Raw genomic sequence first — 21,069 nt, forward strand, 5'->3', positions numbered from 1 at the left:
ACAAAACACCTGGTACATGGTCCCATGATTCTGCAGCCACAGAGGTTGTTAGTGGGTTTATCCTATTGCTTTTACACACAAATTGCGTTTGACAGTAAGGACTACCACTCCATCTCAAGGCTTTCCCATCCCAAAGTATTAGTGTAGATCCTCTGGCAATTCTGTCCCCATTCATCTCATAGCCATTGTTCCAGTCCTCTTCAGAACCAGAAAATATTATCATCATGTCAATGGACTAATGTTAGAATATTCTCTAAGAGGACAGGTAGTCCAGGATTCTGCTTCCACACAGGTACGTTGTTAAGCGTAATACCATTATAACATTTACATATTTAGCAAATACGATTCAGACTTACAGTTGGTTTATAGTAAGTTGCAGAAGAAAGACAAGAACTTTGTCTCCTGATCTCCGGCACCATGCTTTGACTCGGTAGTCTCAACAGACTCCAACAAGCATGCCAACAGACGCAAGCTCCGTCTTGGTGTACCGCTTCCCTCCCAAGTTGTGGCAGTAGTTCATTATTCACAGATGTATTTCTACCCAGCACTCTCCCTCCACTGTCCTTTCTGAAAGTCACAGTCCCTTTTTCTTTTGTTTCTGCACCCTTAGGCTATGCTAAGCCTGGCATCAAGGGCTCTAAAATAAACTTGAAACCACTTTCCAGATGTCTTTCCTAAAAGCCATAAGCCAGTAAGATAAGACAGTCAATGCCTGATTCAGAGTATGCTTGACTGGCTATTTGCCAAAAAATTTGTGTTATTGATCAATATATTGCTCCACATTTAAGGTTCTTTCAAGAGTCCAACAAATGTGTTTTTTGTTTTTTGGGTGTTTTTGGTTTTTTTCTCTTTACACTGATATTGGGTTTGTGTGTAATGATTCCTGTATTTAACTGGTTATTATCCTTCTTATACTGTTGAGTCAAAAAAAATTAGAGGTTCTAGGCTATACCAGCACCAAGCAGTCATTCACATATTATGAAAGGCATGACTACGTGATTAGATGTCCTTCCTAAGGAGACGGTACAGTGGCTAAGCCCACTGACTTTCTAGTAGGGCTGCCTTAGTTCAAACCCCAGGTCTACCACTCACTAACTGCACCACCCAGGGCACTCAGTTTTCTCATCTTTTAAATTTGGGATAATAGTACCCACCTCAAAGTGGTGCTGTAAGAATTAAATGAGTGAATATATGAAAAGGACTTAGGAGACTGCCTTGCATATAGTAAGTCACCTCTAAATGCTTACCACCATTAATCCTTATCAACTGAGTTGAAATAACCACATAAGATCAATACTATTTTTTAAAGTCTGAAAGTATTTGCATCATAAGATACAAAACTCTGCCTATTTTCTAGGAAAAAAATATTTCCCCCTATCTTTTTCAAGCTTAATTCATTCATTTCACAAATATGTATTGAGCACTCAAGTACCATGCACTAGAAGATGTGCCAGGGATATCATGCTGAGCAAGAGAGACAAGCTCCCATGAAGCCTTAATTCTAGAGAAGAGAGAAAATAAACACATAAATAATAAAATGATCAAGATACTATCAGATAGTAATAAAGCTGTACAAAAAATAAAATGGTGATTTAATAGGTGGGTATCGGGGGGGTGGTCATGATAGGGGTGAGATACTCTACAAGTGAGATTGTTAAGCTGAGATCTGAACAAGACTGTTCCGCAAAGACTGGGTTGAGCACATTCCAGCAGAGGGAAGAGCAGGTATTAAGGGACAGAAAGATGGCCAGCATGGCTGGAGTGGCTTGAACTAAGCATTGGGAGATGATGTCAGAGATAGAGTCAAGAGCCAGATTATGTAGAGCCTTATAGGGCCAGGTGGCGTTTAGATTTTATCCTAAATGAGAAGAGACGCCATTGGCAGGTTAGAGTAAGGAAAGATGTAATCTGATTTATAATTCTAAACAGTCATCCTGGTAGCTGGACAGAAAATGGATTATAGAGGAGAAAGAGAAGAAGGCAGAGCTGCTAAGAGGCTACTGCAGTCAGGTGAGAGATGATGGTAACAGTGGGGATGGGCAGATTCTGGATGTATTTTAACGGGACAGTTGGCATGCTCAGAATGGATGTGAGGTGGGGATGAGAGAGAGATGAGGATCAAGAACGACTCTTGGTTTTGGCTTAAGAAACCAAATGGGTGCCAATTATTGAAGTCAGAAGACTAAGAGAGGTAGAAATTTGGAGAAGAAAATCAAGTGCTCTTTTATGGTAATTTTATTTTGACCACATGCACTGAAGAAGCAGCATTTGGATTTTTCTATATTGGAAATACACTTAAAAACTCATTTTTTAGTCTTCTGAAATTTTAGCATAGGTTAAGCTAATCTTAACTGACCAAAGAGGCAAATTCACTCTCCCTATATTATCTGAGTTACGTGTTCCATTTCTACATATATAAGAAGCAAAATTTAAAGTATGTAATCCCTATAGCTTCCTGCTAAAAGTTTAAGGAAACATAAACAAAGAAAAAGAAACTAAGAACCAAACCTGCTTAACTTACATTGTACCAAACCCACAGTGTGACTTAAAGCAACATGGAATAAATGAATTTAACTGTGCTGATGACAGCAGCAGCCAAAACAGGTACCACACAGGAGCTACCAAAGGCTAGAACAGTTTATGTGCAATGCTTTATACCATTTCTTAAACGTTAAACATCATTCACACCAGAGTCATTTCTCTTCCATTTCAGGTTTTTGCACAGAGTACAATCAGTTCTGCTTTGTTTAGAAAATGGGAATTTGTTCCAATGCACTTGACACAGCAGAGACGATTTGAGGACAATACAAATTTAATGTTTGCTTATACACCATTTTGTTCATCTAGCAATGCTAGGTGAATGCAGAAAACTGCACCCAATTGATCCGAACCACAGAGGAATACACAAAACACACCCCCTCCTCAAACAGCTGCCAGCTGCCTCAGTTCACCAGCCCAGGTGATGAGCCACACCTATCCACATCTGGTTTTGGAGCTTCCATCTGATTTCAGAGAACCCACCTTCCAACGCTTCACAATAACTCACGAGCTGCAACCCTTCTGACGCCCACAAGCAAACTTCAGGTTTGTTTCAAGATAAAGTGCCATATTTATTGAACTATTTATACATTTCCTAACCTTTTAACGGGCTTAAAACAGTACCACCATTTTTATTAGGTTTCTATCTTTACTTGTCACTGAAAAAGTTTTTGAGTGTTGTGCCTCTAACTGCTTTATTCACAAGCCCTGGAACACATATAGCGGAAGTGACTATATCTGAATTGCAATTTCAGTCTTTCTGGGTAAAATTCCTAAAACCAAGCAGACATCTAGGATCATTCGGGTGATTAGAGAAATCTAACTGCAGTTTCTCTGAGTCATAAAATGTGTTTAATGACAATGCTAAGAATGAGATGGATTTTTCAAGTTTAAGAAAATAACTTTCTGGTTGAATACTATATATCAGGTGTTATTTCATTCACAAGTATGGTCATTTCTATCTTATTTGAGTGTTTAATTTTGACACTCTAATTATTTTATCTTTTTTTTTACATCTCACACTTATAAAAGATAAAAGTAGCTAAAGAGAAGTTCTTTTTCGTTTTAAAAGAAATACGCAATTTTGTGAAGTGTGCGTGTGTGCATGTACTGGGATAAAGTTACAAGTGCAACCTAAATTCATCCTAAAGAAAAGTGTTAATGCTGCCTAAATGTTGGATACTTACAGTGAAAGGAAAAGAAAAGAGAAAGGTAGGGAAAGGAAGAGAAGCAAAGAAATTTTACTCTTTTCACTTCCTAAGAAGCTACGAAAATCACCGCTTGAAAAAAATTTAATAGTGGAGTAGAAAAGTCTTCATATTCATTAAAATACTATACAGCTCTTATAAGCCAGACATACAACTGTGGCATATTTTATAAAAAAAACAAAAGAAGAGGAAATATTAACATCAAGAGTCTTGAAGACTGTTTCATTCTGAAGCCTTTGAGGCTTAGCAGGCGCCCTTCGGGCTGCACCTAACCAGCTCAGTGTGTGGGCGTGTACCAGAGGCTCCTGTCCACTAGGGGCTAGACTTTCACCAATAAACCGCTTTTACTATAGCATTTAAATAAAGTCCTATTTCACGGGCACACGGATAAAAAGACTTTTTGTTAATCTTGAAATGAATTTCTGATCATAAGAGAGATAATTTTTAAATATGTACCTGAGATCAGTTTAACAATTCAAAAAAATTGACTCAAAGAGGTACATTTTCAAATAAAATGCTACTTCAGGAAGTTTATATTCTGATATTAAAATGGTTTCATCATCGAAGCATTTGCTTTTTCTCCTCTTTTTCATCTCCCAACTTTTATGAGGGCTAAATTCTAATCATGCTTAATTAACATCAAGCAACCAAGTATTCATGGTGTGCCATTGTTATATAAATGTATTAGAAGCAGAACAAGTCTACAGGTGTTTTCAAAATTTTTTGGAATGCACTCATTTATCAAATATTTATTTACTTAATTCTGGATAATGATATTTGGGAATGCCTTAGGTTTTTAGGTTGTTTGTCCAGTTTTCTGTAACAAGGAGGTGAACTTTTATAATCACAAAGAAAGGGTAATTTATAAATTTAAATTCATTTATTGAACTCTGATAGATCCTGCTCTAGCCATACAAAGATGAAGATGACAAGAAGCCTATCTCAAGCTGGTCAGTCTCCTCAGAGACAGAGAGGTAAACAAACAAGGCCCTCCCAAAACAATGACTTTCCTTTTGCTCTAAAAAAGATGCGTAAAGGGCAGCACTATAGTATGAAGCAAGGTGAGCAACAGTTAAGATTCACGGCTTTGAAGTCAGAGAGAACATGATCTAAAGATTGGCTCTGCAGTGTGACTCTCGGTACAATTTTAGCCATCCTAAATTTCTCCACAGTGAATCAAGAATGATAAATCCCACCTCACAGGACTAAGTGAAATAATGTACGTAAAGCTTTAGTACAGTGCCTGGCACATACTAATTGTTCAAAAAATGGTATGTCTTTACAAAAGAGCACCAGGGAAGCATGGAGTAGGGCACTGAGAACAAACACACCTACTGATCAACGTACGACAGACAGACGAAGGCAGCTCCCCAGTGCACCAAGAGTCATCTACTCTGGATGTTCACTATGTCAGACTTACATGAAGATATAAATATATAGAGAGATGCAAGAAATAGAACTGCTTTATAGCGTAGAGTCTGTTTTGAAACTCTAAAACCAAGAAGATCATAGAATTCTCGCAGTAGGAATGAGTTGGCCAAGTTCTGCCCAAGGAAGTTCTCACAAGAAGGCATTATGAAATGTTCTTATTCCTCAGAACCTAACTTTAAAATGTTCCCACTGGAGTCCAATGGGAGTTTTATGGGAGTAAAGGATAGAATTAGGTCTTGTATATTTTTAAAGGGTCATTCAAAAAGGCAAAGTCTAAATTTTTTACAGATGGCAGAGTAAAGACTGATGTAGTTGGCCAAAACTGACCTTTTATGTTTTCCAAAAGCAAATGTTTACTGAAAGAGGACTCTACTATACTACCAATGGAAAAAAATCCTGGATGCTTATATTGGACAACTCAGTACAAGTTGGCTGCCAAATACATTTATAAAAATCAATAATAATATTTTCCATGGTACCTGTTTTCAAGCTTCCCTCAAACTTTTGCCCTGTAGTTGCTTTTTCTCAAACACAAATATGTGTCTGAAGAAAAACAACATTTTAGATGAGAATAGGCTGGTGAAAGCACATGCATTTTCGGAAGCTACTGTTAGTTTCAGTCTCTATGTGACCACAGTGGTGCACAAGCACGGATGAGGAGGATCGATTTTGCCAGCTTTTCTGGATAGTGAATTCAGAACTGATTTTAAGTTCTTCCAAAATGGAACTCCTTTTAAACTCCTTTCAAAACACAAGTCCCTTTTTCCAAGAAGGAAAGGGGCTTTAGAAATTTCTATGCTCTTTGGATGTTAAATAACTCTTACAAAACAAAATTTTGATAAATTGAGTGAAAAAAGTTAGAAATATTAAAAACCATCTAACATAAAGGAGAAAAATTAAAGATGGTTTGTCATAATATATATTGTTTTATTAATTTAAAAAGTTCAGAGGGGTGCTCACTTCAAAAACATATATAACAAAATTTGAACAATACAGAGAAGATTAGCGTGGCCCCTGTGCAAGGATGATACACAAATCCAAGAAGCATTCCATATTTTAAGAAGTTTTTAAAAACACACATAATAAAAATGGTTTTAAGAATGTTACTAGCATTGTACTTGGGAAGAGTTTTTATTTCAGGGAATAAATGTGATATCCATTCTGTAATGCATTTACAGAAGTATCTAGAAGCACATGTAATAAAGATTGCTATATAGCGCTATCTGCAAAAAACACTAGAGTGAAAAATTGGAACTGTGAACTTATCAGTAAGATTAATCATCCCCACAATAGCCATAGGCTAGAAATTTCTTACCTTCTTATTAAGTGGGTTTCAGGTACTCTTTTAACACGCAGATGTTTTTAAACAGTTTGTTCTAAAACTGGCCCCCAGAAAATCAGAAATATCCCACTTTTTTTCCTCAGGAGAAAATAAACATAGTACATATTCAGACAATACTTAAAAATACTTTGTGTACATCCAGAGATTTTGGCACCTAATCTAAGTTCCTCGAATGGTCATTTTCTGTTATGAATCATATAAGTCTATGCTGTTATAAAAATAAGAATAAGTGGATAACTTGAAGTATAAAATAGTACCCCCACTTTGAAGAAAGGTTTGGCAGTTCCTCATAAAGTTAAATATACCTTTATTCTTTGACTTAGCAATTCCACACCTAGATATTTGCCAAAAAATAAAAATATATATATCCACAAAAGCATTTGCACAAAAATGCTCATAGAAACTTTATTCATAAGTGGCAAAAACTAGAAATTCAAATTCCATCAAGAGAAAAATGGACAAATTTTAGTACATTTGTACAGTGGAATACTACTCAGCAATAAAAAATATTGATATGCACAACAACATGAACAAGTCTAGCAGACATTATGCAGAGCAAAGAAGCTGAACACAAGAGTACATGATTCCATTTATACGAAGTTAATATTAGGAAAAACTTAACAGTTTTAAAAATCGTAAGAGTGGTTGCCTCTGGGTGAAGGAGATGATTAATTGGAAAAGAACATGAGGGGACTCACTGGGACAATGGCAAAGTCTGTTCTCTTCATGGGGCTGTAGGTTACATGGCTGACTATAGGCATGTGTCAAGTCATCAACTACTACAATTTAAAATGTGTGCATTTCACTATATAGTAATTCTATCTTGAAAAATAGTAAATGTATATATTTCTTAACATTTTTTAACCTATGTCATGCAAATAAATCAAAGTATGGCTTCTTTTACGCGCGTTCCCGTATGGCTGTTTGTGAACTTAAGCAGCTCTAACAACTCAATGAACATATTTAATTCTGCAACTGTGCATCATTTTCCTAACTGGTCTATTTTGCAGAAGGCAAGAACTCATCTTTTTTTTTTTGATTTAAATTGTTGGTAATACAGCACATAAATTGCCATTAAACATGGCAATGCAATGAGAACTTCTAGAAGGAACAGGTGGGATCACTTCCCATTTTTTTCCTTACGACTTTGAGAATAAATCTCCCCCAAATGACACCTTTCTCCTTCAAACACTTCAGTTGTATATTTTATAACTTTTACATATGTCATTTTTACATGACAGTCACAGCTCCCACCTGGAGTTTTGCAACACTGTCCGCATGTTACCTTTTTTTTTAGAATATGCATGTTTTATTCTGAATAATTTTGCATAATAAAAATGAAAGTACAAAATAATTAACACAAAATATTTTAACAAGCTGAAATAAATCATGAAAGAAAAAAGCAGAAATGTAATCCACAGCAGAGTCTCCAAAAGTCTTAACATCCTTCCAGTTTCACTAATGGAAAAACTTGAAGGTCAAAATCTAAATCCCAGGATCAAGAGCCTAAAATAATCTACTATATACTACCTAGCCAATTAATATTGATGCTGAGAGTAGCGAGATTCAACAAGTAAAAAAAACAAAAAGATTAATCAAGTGATTTAATAGTCAGAGAGATTATAACTAACAAGCTAACAAAAACTTCAAGAATCTTGAGATACCTGTTAGACATTTCAGAAAAGACTGACCTTTTTCACTTCCTTGCATATTCATTCATTCATTCATGTATTCTATCAATAAGTATTTATTGGGCATCTATTATGTACCAGAATGTTCTAAGAGCTTGGAATATGAGGGAAACAAACAGATAAAATTCTCAATTTTTCAATATGAGATAGAATGTTTGATAACATACTAAGGGGAAAAAGTAAGGCAGGGAAAAGGGATATGCTATTAAGGGAAGGGGGTTGAAATTTTTAACAAAGTAGCCAGGAAAAGCCTTACTAGAAAGATGGGTTTTGAGTAAGGACCTAAAAGAAATGAGAGAGATAGATATGCCAATATCTGGAAAGAGCATCCCAGACAAAAGCTCTGAGATGGGACAGCACCTGGCAAGTTTCAGGAGCTAAAAGGCAGCCCTTACAGCTAGAGCAAAGAGAACAGTGGAGCGGGGGAGACGGCAAGATCAAAGAAGCACTGGGAGCTGGATGACACAGAGCCTTTCAGGCTATTGTACAGACTGGCTTTTACCACATGTGGGATGAGCCCACTGAAAAGTTGAAAGCAGAAGGGTGACACGATCTGACTTCGACTTTAACTAGATCATTCTTGCTGGCCTTTTGAGAATAGAATAGGAGGGTCAAGAGTGAAATAGGAAAACCATTTAGAAGGCTACTGCAATAATCCGGATGAGAATGAGAGATAAGAGTAACTTTAAACAGGGTGGAAGGAGTGGAAAGTCGAGAGAAATGGTCAAGTTTTACATATATTTTGAAGGTAGAGCTAATAAGATCTACTGGCAGGTCAAATGGGTGTGAAAAAGAAAGTCAAAGATAACTGTAAGGTTTGTGGAGTAAGCAACTGAAAGAACACTGATCTCCCAATTTGGGTAAAGTCTTTGTCATACTGATGTACTTCCACCCTCTTGCAAAGAGGGAATTGCAGTAGAGAAAAACCTGCTGGTGAAAATAAAATAAACAAATAAAACCCCTCTCCCTAAGTGGTAGGTAAGCTCTGAAATTCTTTCACAGAAGCGTTATTCCTCTAGCTGGAGTCTTTGAATCTAATTAAACACAAACTCCACATTTTCTTATTGATCTTTGCTGATAGATGATTTTGATAATAAAAGAGAATGCAATCACTGTATACAAGAGGATGGAGTTGTAAAAAGATAGTGCTTAATTGGGAGGTGGGGGTTTTCAAGGGTCCACTTCAGAACTGAGTTTAATACAGGTGATAATCTGAAACATAAAATAGAGTAACCTTCATACAATTAAATTGCATTAAATATGCCATTAATTTGTAGTGTTCATTATTCAATAAAGTTGATATGGGGGTCAAGTGAAAGCTCTGAGTCAGACAGAGTAGATTGAAATTCAAAGTCTACTGCTTCAAGGTGTAGGTGTTGGGCAAGTTATTCATCTGTTTCTTCACATCAGAACTAGATATACAAATGCTCACTTAAATTGTTGTTTTAACAATTTAAAATATTTGGCACCTTTTAGTTCCCTAATAATACTACTTGTGATTATTATTATTATCCATTGAAGCAAATTTTCTAATTTAATTTGGTAATGTTTGAATTATTTAAACCTGAGAATCCATAATGTCTTATAGAAAAAAGGACAATAAATATTTATTGTTGGATGAAAAGTTATTTTGAGTATTTATTTACATGAGTGCTATTTAGAAGGTTTGGATTAAGTTTCAAGAACCTTTCTTCCTTAGCACCTCATTTTTGCTTAGGACCAGTGGTGAAAATTGAGCTGTGGTAGTAGATTCACTAAATATCATCCCAGCCATCTCTTCTCTTGCTTTCTCAACCACAGAATCTTCTGTTGCAGCTAAAGGTAGAATATGGCACACTTCTAACCAATGAAATGTAGGAAAGTCTCCTGGGTAAGGCTTCTAGAATGGTTTTTACTTTCCTAATAAAAAGGACCAGTCCATGCTGATACATTTAACACTTTTTTTTCTTTACATTATTGTCTTTTCCCTTCATTCCTGCATGAAATGTGGGTACAATGCCTTGAGGTCTATCAGCCATTTGGGGAGTATTAGCCAATAACTATGAGAATAACATGCAACACCCTAAGCACGGCAGAACATAGAGATGGAAATAATATGTATCCTTGAAAAGAGCATTGAGACATAGTAACAGTTGTGAACTATCAAACTCCAGATATCCTAGTTTGTGAGAAAAATTAGTCATTTGCTTTTCCTTGCAGCTGAATACTGTCTTAACTGGTTCACCACTTTTCCTTATACTAGACAAGCAATATCTATCCACTTCGTCCTTATATTTTATCTTGTCATTTTTTTTCTAATAAGGTACACTATTATCACTATTCCATTCTCCCTATTTAAATCATATAAGCTATTTTTGGAAAACAATTTTCTGAAAATATACCAATGTGTTTTTCACAGAATCTTTTAGTAAACTTATGTGAAATATATACATATTACTACTGTTTCTAAAAGGCACAGAATTTTTTAAACCAAATTCACATCACAATATAAGAATTTTTTAAAATATTCATGGACTTTTTTTTAAATAGCTAATAACTTCTCTCAGAAAATTCATAAATATTCCCTAAAGATTGAAAGCAATTTTTTTCCATTTAAAAAGGAGATTTTAGTCTGTTCATCGTAGAAGGAAATAAATGTGAAGTACACTTTTAACCTAGAGTTGTTGTTTCCTCCTCTAATGCGATAAATATGATGTTAATGGTAGCATTGCAGCAGAGTGGAATGGTTTCCTAGGCAAATCAAGCCTATGTCCCAAACACCCATACTAATTGCTGGATCTTTCTTAATTTTTCTTCTTTCTTTCCTTCCTTTCAATTTTTTTTCTTCTCAGTCTGGTACATGACAATTGCAAAAAGGAATAAAAAAGGTGATGGAGAGGAATGATGTCAGCATCATGGCAGAGTGAGCTCTCCTGGTAATCTCTCCTCTTCACCATACAACAAAGACAACATTCATACTCCAACAAAGGACATCCACACAACACAAAGGACATCTGAAAGACCCATGCAGCCACAAGAGGGTGGAGAGGCTGGAGTCCCCCTTGGAGGAGGTAGAACAGGGTAAGAGGAAACTTTGCTCCCTCCCCTAAAGACTGTAATCTGGGACTGCATTCGGCCTCTGAGAGGGAAGAAGCGGGGAGGGGATGTTTGTTTGTGGGAATGTCAAAGATCCTCAAGGGCCCTCGCAGCCTAGAGGGAAGCCCCCTACTAAGGTGAAAGCTATCATGGGGGGGTGACCTCATCAAGCCAACACTCAAGGAGAGCACATAGCAAGAGCAGAGTGAGTAAGCCCATGAGAGCATGCAGAAGAAAGTGCCCCTCCCTGACACCCGCCCAGTGCCAGCTCCAGTGCTTGGGATCCCTGCAGAAGGCAGAGGGCTCAGAATACATGGCTCTTGACCCCACCCAGTAGTGATAGGTGGTAAATAAGACCACATAATACCACAATGTGCAAAAACAGAGCCACGCTCTCTAGCAGCATCAAAAATTATATTAAATCTCCAGACCAGAAGGAAAATGACAAGTATCCAGAAATCACTCCTGGGGACACAGAAATATGTAGTCTAAGTGACAGAGAATTCAAAATAGCTATCATCAAAAAATTTAACAAGTTAAAAGAGAATGTAGAGAAACAATTCAATGAGTTTAGGAGATACTTCACAAAAGAGATTGAAATTATAAAGAAGAATCAATAAGAAGTATTGGAGATGAAAGACACAATGGATGAGATAAAACAAAATATGGATTCCCTGAATGCTCGACTGGACATCATAGAGGAGTGAATCAGCACAATCGAGGATAGACATGCTGAAATGCTCCAGATAGAGGAGGAGAGAGAACTAAGACTAAAAAGAAATTAAGAAAGTCTCCAAGAAATATCCGACTCAATTCAGAAATGCAACATAAGAATTATAGGTATTAAAGGGAGAAGAGAAGGAGAATGGAGCAGAAAGCTTGTTCAAAGAAATAATAGAAGAGAACTTCCCAAACCTGGTGAAGGAGATGGAAATACATGTGGAATAGACTATCAGATCTCCTAAACATGTCAATATATAAAGACCTACTGCAAGGTGTATAGTAGTGAAACTGGCAAACGTCATTCACAAAGAGAAAATACTAAGGGCAGCAAGGCAGAAGAAAATAACCTACAAAGGAACCCCTATCAGGCTTTCAGTGGATTTCTCTGCAGAAACCTTACAGGCTAGGAGAGAATGGAATGATATATTCAAAATTCTGAAAGACAAAAACTTTCAGCCAAGAATACTCCATCCAGCAAAAATATCCTTCAGATATGATGGATAAATAAAAACTTTCCCAGATAAACATAAGCTAAGGGAGTTCGTAGCCATTAGACCACCCCAATAAGAAATCCTAAAGAAGGTCCTCATACCTGAAAAACAAAAAATGGAGAAAGGGGTTACAAAGCACAGAGTAAAGAGATAAACAGGTAGACAAAATCAGAAAATCAGAGCTATACATCAGAACAGGTTAGCAAATACTCAAGTATAGCATTAAAGATAAAGGGAAGGAAAATACCAAAAACAAAGATAAACTTGTCATTTTAACCAGAAACTCACAACACCAGGTGGAATAAGACGTGAGAAAAACGACACAGGAGGGGAAGAGGAAAGGGACTGAATAAGTTTAGTTTAAGGAAATAAGAAGCCATTAGAAAATGGACTATCTTATCTCTGAGATTTTGAATACAAACCTCACGGTAACCACTAAATGAAAAAGCAGAACAGAGACACAAATACTAAATAAGAAGAAAACAAAGAAACATAACATAAAAAGCTACATAACCCAATTGGTAGACCAAATACACAGGAGAAGAAACAAAGGAAAAGCAGGAGAACCAGAAAGTGAGTGATAAAATGGCAGCATTAAGCCCTCATATATCGATAATAACCCTAAATGTAAATGGATTGAATTGTGCAATAAAAAGATACAGAGTGGCGAGATGGATTAAAGAACAAGACCCAACACCAACAATATGCTGCCTCCAGGAAACACATCTCAGCTCCAATGACACACACAGGCTCAGAGTTAAGCGATGGAAGGTGATACTCCAAGCTAATGGCAAACAAAAGAAAGAAGGTGTTGCAATACTTATATCAGAAAAAGTAGACTTCAAGATAAGACAGGTAAAAAGAGACAAAGAGGAGCAGTATATAATGATGAAAGGGACACTCCACCAAGAAGATGTAACACTTATAAACATCTATGCACCCAACTCAGCACCAAAGTATATAAAACAACTATTAACAAACCTAAAAGGAGATATTAATAACAACATAATAATAGTAGGGGACCTCAACACTCCACTCACATCAATGTATAGGTCATCTAGGCAGAAAATCAACAAGGAAACAGTAGAATTAAATGAAAAGCTAGACCAGTTTGACTTGATAGACATATAAAGAACACTCCATCCAAAAACAGCAGAATACACATTCTTCCAAAGTGCGCAAAGAACATTCTCGAGGATAAACCATATGTTGGGAAACAAGGCAAACCTCAAGACATTTAAGAAGATTGAAATAATAACAAGCATATTTTCTGATCATAATGCTACGAAGCTAGAAATTAATTACAATAAAAAGCTGAGAAAGAGGAAAAGATGTGGAGACTAAACAACATGCTATTGAACAACCAATGGATCATTGAAGAAATTAAAGGAGACATCAAAAAATATCTGGAGACAATTGAAAATGAAAACATACCATACCAACTCATACAGGATGCAGCAAAAGCCATGTTAAGAGGGAAATTCATAGCAACTCAGGCTCACCTTAACAAACAAGAAAAATCCCAAATAAATAAGCTCAAACTACACCTAACTGAATTAGAAAAAGATCAAACAAAGCCCAAAGTCATCAGAAGGAGAGAAATAATAAAAATCAGAGCATAAATAAACGCTATTGAAACAAAAAAGGGAGTAGAAAGGATCAGTGAGACAAAGAGCTGGTTCCTTGAGAAGATAAACAAAATTGACAAACCACTAGCCAGACTTACAAATAAAAAAAGAGAGGACACTCAGACAAATAAAATTAGAAATGTAAGAGGAGAAATGACAATGGATACCACAGAGAAACAAAGGATTATAAGAGAATACTACAAAAAGCTATATGCCAACAAAATGGACAATCTAGAGGAAATGGATAAATTCTTAGACTCTTACAACCTCCCAAAGCTGAATCAAGAAGAAATAGATAATCTGAATAGACAAATCACAAGTAAAGAGATTGAAACAGTAATCAAACACATCCCAAAAACTAAAAGCCCAGGGCCAGACAGCCTCCCTGGAGAATTCTACCAAACTTTCAGAGAGGATTTAATACTTATCCTTCTCAAGCTATTCCAAAAAATTAGGGAAGATGAAATGCTTCCTAACACATCCTACAGGCCAACATCACTCTGAAACCAAAGCCTGACAAGGACAACACTAAAAAGGAAAACTACAGGCCAACATCGCTGATGAACATCAATGTAAAACTCCTTAACAAAATATTGGCAACCCTAATTCAGGAGTACATCATAAAGATCATACATCATGATCAAGTGGGATTCATACCAGGGACATAGGGATGGTTCAACATCCACAAATCAATCAATGTGATATACCACATTAACAAAATGAGGACCAAAAACCACATGATCATCTCAATAGATATAGAGAAAGCATTTGACAAGATACAACAACCATTTATGACAAAAACTCCTGGGGCCAGCCCCGTGGCTGAGTGGTTAAGTTTGCAAGTTCTGTTGCAGCAGCCCAGGGTTTCGCTGGTTCAGATTCTGGGTGCGGACATGGTACCGCTCGTCAGGCCACGTTAAGGTGGCATCCCACATGCCACAACTAGAAGGACATGCAACTAAGATATACAACTATGTACCAGGGGATTTGGGGAAGATAAAGCGGGGGAAAAAAAAACACTCTTGACAAAATGGGGATAGAAGGAAATTACCTTAACATAATAAAGGCCATAAATGACAAACCCACAGCCAACATCATACTCAATGGGGAAAAACTGAACACCATCCCTCTGAGAACAGGAACAAGACAAGGGTGCCCACTCTCACCACTCTTACTAACATAGTACTGGAAGTTATGGAAAGAGCAATTAGGCAAGAGAAAGGAGTAAAAGGAATCCAAATTGAGAGTGAAGAAGTGAAACTCTTCCTGTTTGCAGATGACATGATCTTACATATAGAAAACCCTAAAGAATCCATTGGAAAACTATTAGAAGTAATTAACAACTACAGTAAAGTTGCAGGGTACAAAATCAACTTACAAATATTATTGAAAGAAATAGATGATGACATAAAGAGATAGAAAGAGATCCCATGCACATGGATTGGAAGAATAAACATAGTTAAAATGTCCATACTACCCAAAGCAATCTACAGATTCAATGTAATCCCTATCAAAATCCCAATGACATTCTTCACGGAAACAGAAAAAGAATCCTAAAATTCGTAAGGGGCTACCAAAGACCCCAAATTGCTAAAGCAATCCTGAGAAAAAAAGAACAAAGCTGGAGGCATCACAATCCCTGACTTCAAAACGTACCACAAAGCCTTAATAATCAAAACAGCATGGTACTGGTACAAAAACAGACACACAGATCAGTGGAACAGAACTGAAAGCCCAGAAAAAAACTCCACATTTATAGACAGCTAATCTTTGATAAAGGATCCAAGAACATACAATGGAGAAAAGATAGTCTCTTCAATAAACAGTGTTGGGAAATCTGGATAACCACTTGCAAAAGAATGAAAGTAGACGATTATCTCACGCCATACACAAAAATAAACTCAAAATGGATAAAAGACTTGAAGATAAGTCCTGAAACCATAAAACTCCTGGAGGATAATATAGGTAGTACACTCTTTGACACAGGACTTAAAAGGATATTTTTAAATACTCTGTCTTCTAAGAGAAGGGAAACAAAAGAAAAAATAAACAAGTGGGACTTCATCAGACTAAAGAGCTTCTGGAAGGAAAAAGAAACTAGGATCACATCAAAAAGACAACCCACCAACTGGGAGAAAATATGTGCAAATCATATATCTGATAAGGGGTTAATCTCCATAATATACAAGGAACTAACACAACTGAACAACAAAAAGCCAAACAGCCCGATCATAAAGGCAGAGCATATAAACAGACATTTTTCCAAAGAAGATATACAGATAGCCAACAAGCACATGAAAAAATGCTCAACATCACTAGTCATCAGGGAAAAGTAAATTAAAACTACACTAAGATACCACCTAACACCCATTAAAATGGCTATAATAGCTAAGACTAAAAATAACAAATGTTGGAGAGGATGTGGAGAAAAGGGAACGCTCATACACTGCTGGTAGGAATGCAAACTAGTGCAGCCACAGTGGAAAATAGTATGGAGATTCCTCAAAAGACTAAAAATAGAAATACCATATGACCCAGATATCCCACTACTGGGTATCTACCAAAAAACTTGAAATCAACAATCCAGAGTAACATATGCAGCCCTATGTTCATTGCAGCACTATTGACAATAGCCAAGACATGGAAGCAATCCAAGTGCCCATTGACTGACGATTGGATAAAGAAGATGTGGTATATATACACAACAGAATACTACTCAGCCATAAAAAAGACAAAACCATTCCATTTGCAACAACATGGATGGCCCTGGAGGGAATTATGCTAAGTGAAACAAGCCATACTGACAAAGACAAACACCATATGATTTCACTCATATGTGGAATATAAACAAACACACGGATTAAGAAAACAGTTCAGTGGTTACCAGGAGAAGGGGGATTGAGAGTGGGCACAGGGCCTGAAGGGGAGCGCTTATGTGGTGATGGACATAATAATGAACAACTGAAATTTCACAATGATGTAAACTATTATGAACTCACTAAAAAAAATGGAAAAAAAACCTCAAAAATAAAAAAAAGAGGAGATGCAAAGTGACCTTAACTTGCCCACATCACATAAGGTTAGCAACCTGTAAGTCCCATTTGCAGTAATTTTATTTAAAGATAAAGACTACATATGAAATGCATTTTATAGTGGTAACATTAATGATGCAAGAGTAACAGTTTGACTAAGTGAAGAGTCACTTTTCTCAAAAGAGAACACTTTAGGCAAAAATCTTTAAATACTAAATTATTTACACATTCCTATTTTATAGATGGCCAACAATGGTTGAAATAATTTATATGACAAGGAACTTCTGGAAAATAATATTTCTGGCAGAAACATCCACGGGTGGCTATAATGGTCATCATATTTGCTTATTTGTTCTCTCCATTTGCTAGCATCCTCGCAGATAAGCCAAACATTCAACTGCCAAGACCATTGCACTTCATTATGAGAACTCAAAACACATATATTATGCACGGGGATTTGATTAAGTACCACAGCAAATGCGTCCCTTCAGCAGGTGTCTATATAGCCAAAAAGAATGGGAATATGTGTGTATATGTGTGTGAAAGTGACAGAGAGACATAAAATGAAAACCTGATGTAAATAAAATGTTAAAAGAAACTCTCTCAAAAAAATTGAAGAGGAGGGAACATTTCCAAACTCATCTTATGAGGCCAGCATTACCCTGATACCAAAACCAGACAACGACACCAAAAGAAAGAGAAAACTACAGGCAAATATCCCTGAAGAACATAAATGCAAAAATCCACAAAAAAATACTCACAAACTAAATCTAAGCATATTAAAACGATATTTCAATATCAGCAGGGTATTTCAAAAGGTATTTCAAACTAAATCAAAGCATATTAAAATATATTTCAAACACCAGCAAGGTCACTCATGGCGGATGGGTTTCAGTGTAGCTTACAGACTAACACAAACTAGGAAGAAGGACCTGGCCATCCATTCCGAAAAAATGGGCCATGAAAACCCTATGAATAGCAGGGAAGGGTTGTCTGATACAGTCAGTGCTGGAAGGTGAGAAGATGGCGCAAAAAGACCAGGCAGGGTTCTGCTCTGCTCTACGCCAGGTTGCTAGGAGTCAGAATCGACTTGAAGGTATTAACAACAACAAATTCTTCCCACTATAAATTCCTGTTAGAATTTGAGACAAAATTAAAAGAACATAATCCTAACAAATAAAAATTTCAGAAAGCAGTGGAAGGCAATCTATGGAGCCCTATAAGCAGTGCCATTTATCATCATACAGAAAGTGGAAAAGGTAATGAAAAATGATCTAAAAACCTCATGCTCTGACTATTCAATGTATCCATTAGAAAGTACATTCTGATGTTACTAACAGAAATTCAGTCTTATTTCTTTCTCACATACAAGAGTTGACAAGCCAAAGTTGGTCTGGTGGTTCCACAGTCATTACAAGTCTAGGACCCTTCAGGCGTTCTGCTCTCTCTCTTTTAGGTTGCCTCAGGATCCAAGAGGACTTCTGGAGCTCTGGTCATCACATCCACATTCTAGGAAACAGAATAGAGGCAGGTGACTAGGGACAGAAAAGTTTCCCCAGAAATTCCACCTAACAACTTCTGCTAATATTTCATTGTTCATCCCTACCAACAAGGCAGGCTGGGTAATGTAGTTTTTCAAATGTAGAAGATTAGTAAAGAAGAAAGAGGATGGATATTCAGCAGTCCTTTTTATAACACTAGTGACGGAGGCAAAGATTAATTATACCCTCTTGCCTAATGGAATATACAATTATACCTGTAGTTGGTTTTCCTCTTACGTGCAAACAAATAGCAAAAGCAAACAACTGTTAGCACATATCAGCCAGTGTTCTAATTCCTTACTTGTATTAATTAATGTATTTCTTATAATAAACTTATACGATAGGTCTACTTTATCCCCATTTATAGCCAACAAACTAAACCACAGAGTTTAAGAAACTTGCTCAAATTAACAGAGCTCGTAAGTGTCAGAGCTAGGATTTGAACTCAAGTAGTCTGATTGATTCTATAGAACAAAAAGCTTTATTATAAGAGTATCTTTAAATAAAAAGGAAAAAAAAGTAATTCATAAAGGTTAAACTGTCCTGAGAATTACAGTATTTCATTAATGTTAGCCATATGTTTTGTAAGTGGCAAGAAACTATTTTCTTCTTTGAATTTTTCTGAATTCTCCAAAATTTCCATAATGTAAGGATATTGCTTTTGTAATAATAAAGAGAAATTATTTCATAAAATAACAATATTACCAAGACCAAAATGGAAAAAAGGTATTTAATTGCTAAGCTTGGTCACAAGTATGTAAACCATGAGATTGAGGGGGCACAGCATCCTGCTCTTCATAAAAGCTCACAACACCCAACCATCGATGCGCACAAAGCTATGTCAGTTAATGCACTTAAATGTGATTCTCTCTAAAGGCAAATACTGTTGATCAACAAGCTTCCTGTAAATAGTCATCAACTTAAATGCTGGATGTTTAAACAATGAACATCAACTTCATCTCAACCAGGCACAAATTCTAATAACAATGTTTATTGGAAACACCACATTGTGGTTCAACAACCCTTAAAGGATATTTCAATCAACCTGACAAAGAATGATTGACAAAAAGCCAAAGGTGTGTGGGAAGGAAGGGGGTCTTCTACGTTCAGAAAGACCTAGTTTTGCTCAACTGAAAATTTTGTATCACTCTCAAAGTGATAATGTGATAAAGACAAAATCGTTATGCTAATAGAAAAAAAAAGAAAATAAGTTCTAGTAACTACTAAAAGGACAGCTGACTAAGCATCGTACAAGAATACACTTTGTTTTATAGGTCTTTTATGCAGAGCCATTACAATATAATCTGTGACAACTGAACATTACTGAACCTAAATTTGGGGTTTGGGTCTTTTACATCAACAGCAAAACAAGAGCAATAAAACAAGTCATAAAAAACCTTTCCAAGAATTGATTCCATTGCAAGACCTATTCAATTATAAGACTCTTGCAAGCTGAGAATGTTTTCAGAAAAAACAAACTATTCTACCTCACCCCCAAATTATAGAACTTCTGAAAGAGAATTACCAACAACTGGGGAAATGAATAGAAAATGTTTAAATACTAGTGGAGCATTCAAAACATGAGTTACAGGGTTAAGTTGGAGAGATGGAATTAGATGGAGAAATAGGACTTGAATCAGAGGGTGGGAAGTCAACTAGGTTGTGAAAAAGCTAATCTCCTCTTCCAAGACAGATGCCTTGGAAGGGGGCTCTTCTTCCCTCTATACTCAGGCTAAATGGGTAACCTAACTGAAGAAAAATCTTATAAGCAAAATTTGCATGATGATCTTAAGAAAATAGCAGTCACTAATAAAATACATAAGGATATTACCTTATTTAATAAGCTTGTCTAGACCAGTCTTTTGAAAACCACACTCATAATCGTAGCTGTGCCCCCCACATCTGCACTGGCTGGCAATCTGCTAAATAAGCATCTTCTGAGTGAAAATGAGTCAAAGTGAGAAAAACAAAACAATCTTTCAAACTACTTTTGTATCTTCAATTACAATAGCACTAAATCATAGATTATATTTTTATCCAATATTTATAAGTGGCATATTATAAAAACAGGCATTCATTGGCTCTCTTTATATGTGTTGTTTAGAGGCACATGTGAATAGACATATACATATAAAAGGAATAAAATGCTGATACTTTAAACCCTCTCCAATCCAATAAATAGAGCAATACCTGAATACTCATATTAACACTATTTCAAAATTCTTCCCCAGTTTATTTGCATAGGAACAGAATGTATAAAAGAGAATAGATATTTCAGTCAAACAGAAGTGGATTCAAGCATCTGATCCCTAATCTACTACAGATATAATCATGGGTAAATTACTGAATCTCTCTAATCACTGGTCAGT

At 36.2% G+C, this 21,069-nt stretch overlaps 1 non-coding gene across 1 annotated transcript; it reads left to right on the top strand.

Moving 5' to 3' along the window:
- Positions 1 to 6,129: 6,129 nt before the first annotated feature.
- Positions 6,130 to 6,236, top strand: LOC139076872 (U6 spliceosomal RNA). The gene has a single exon (XR_011528909.1). It is a non-coding gene; the product is annotated as a U6 spliceosomal RNA (small nuclear RNA).
- Positions 6,237 to 21,069: the final 14,833 nt, after the last annotated feature.

This window comes from Equus przewalskii, chromosome 17 (assembly GCF_037783145.1).
Source record: "Equus przewalskii isolate Varuska chromosome 17, EquPr2, whole genome shotgun sequence".
NCBI lineage: Eukaryota > Metazoa > Chordata > Mammalia > Perissodactyla > Equidae > Equus > Equus przewalskii.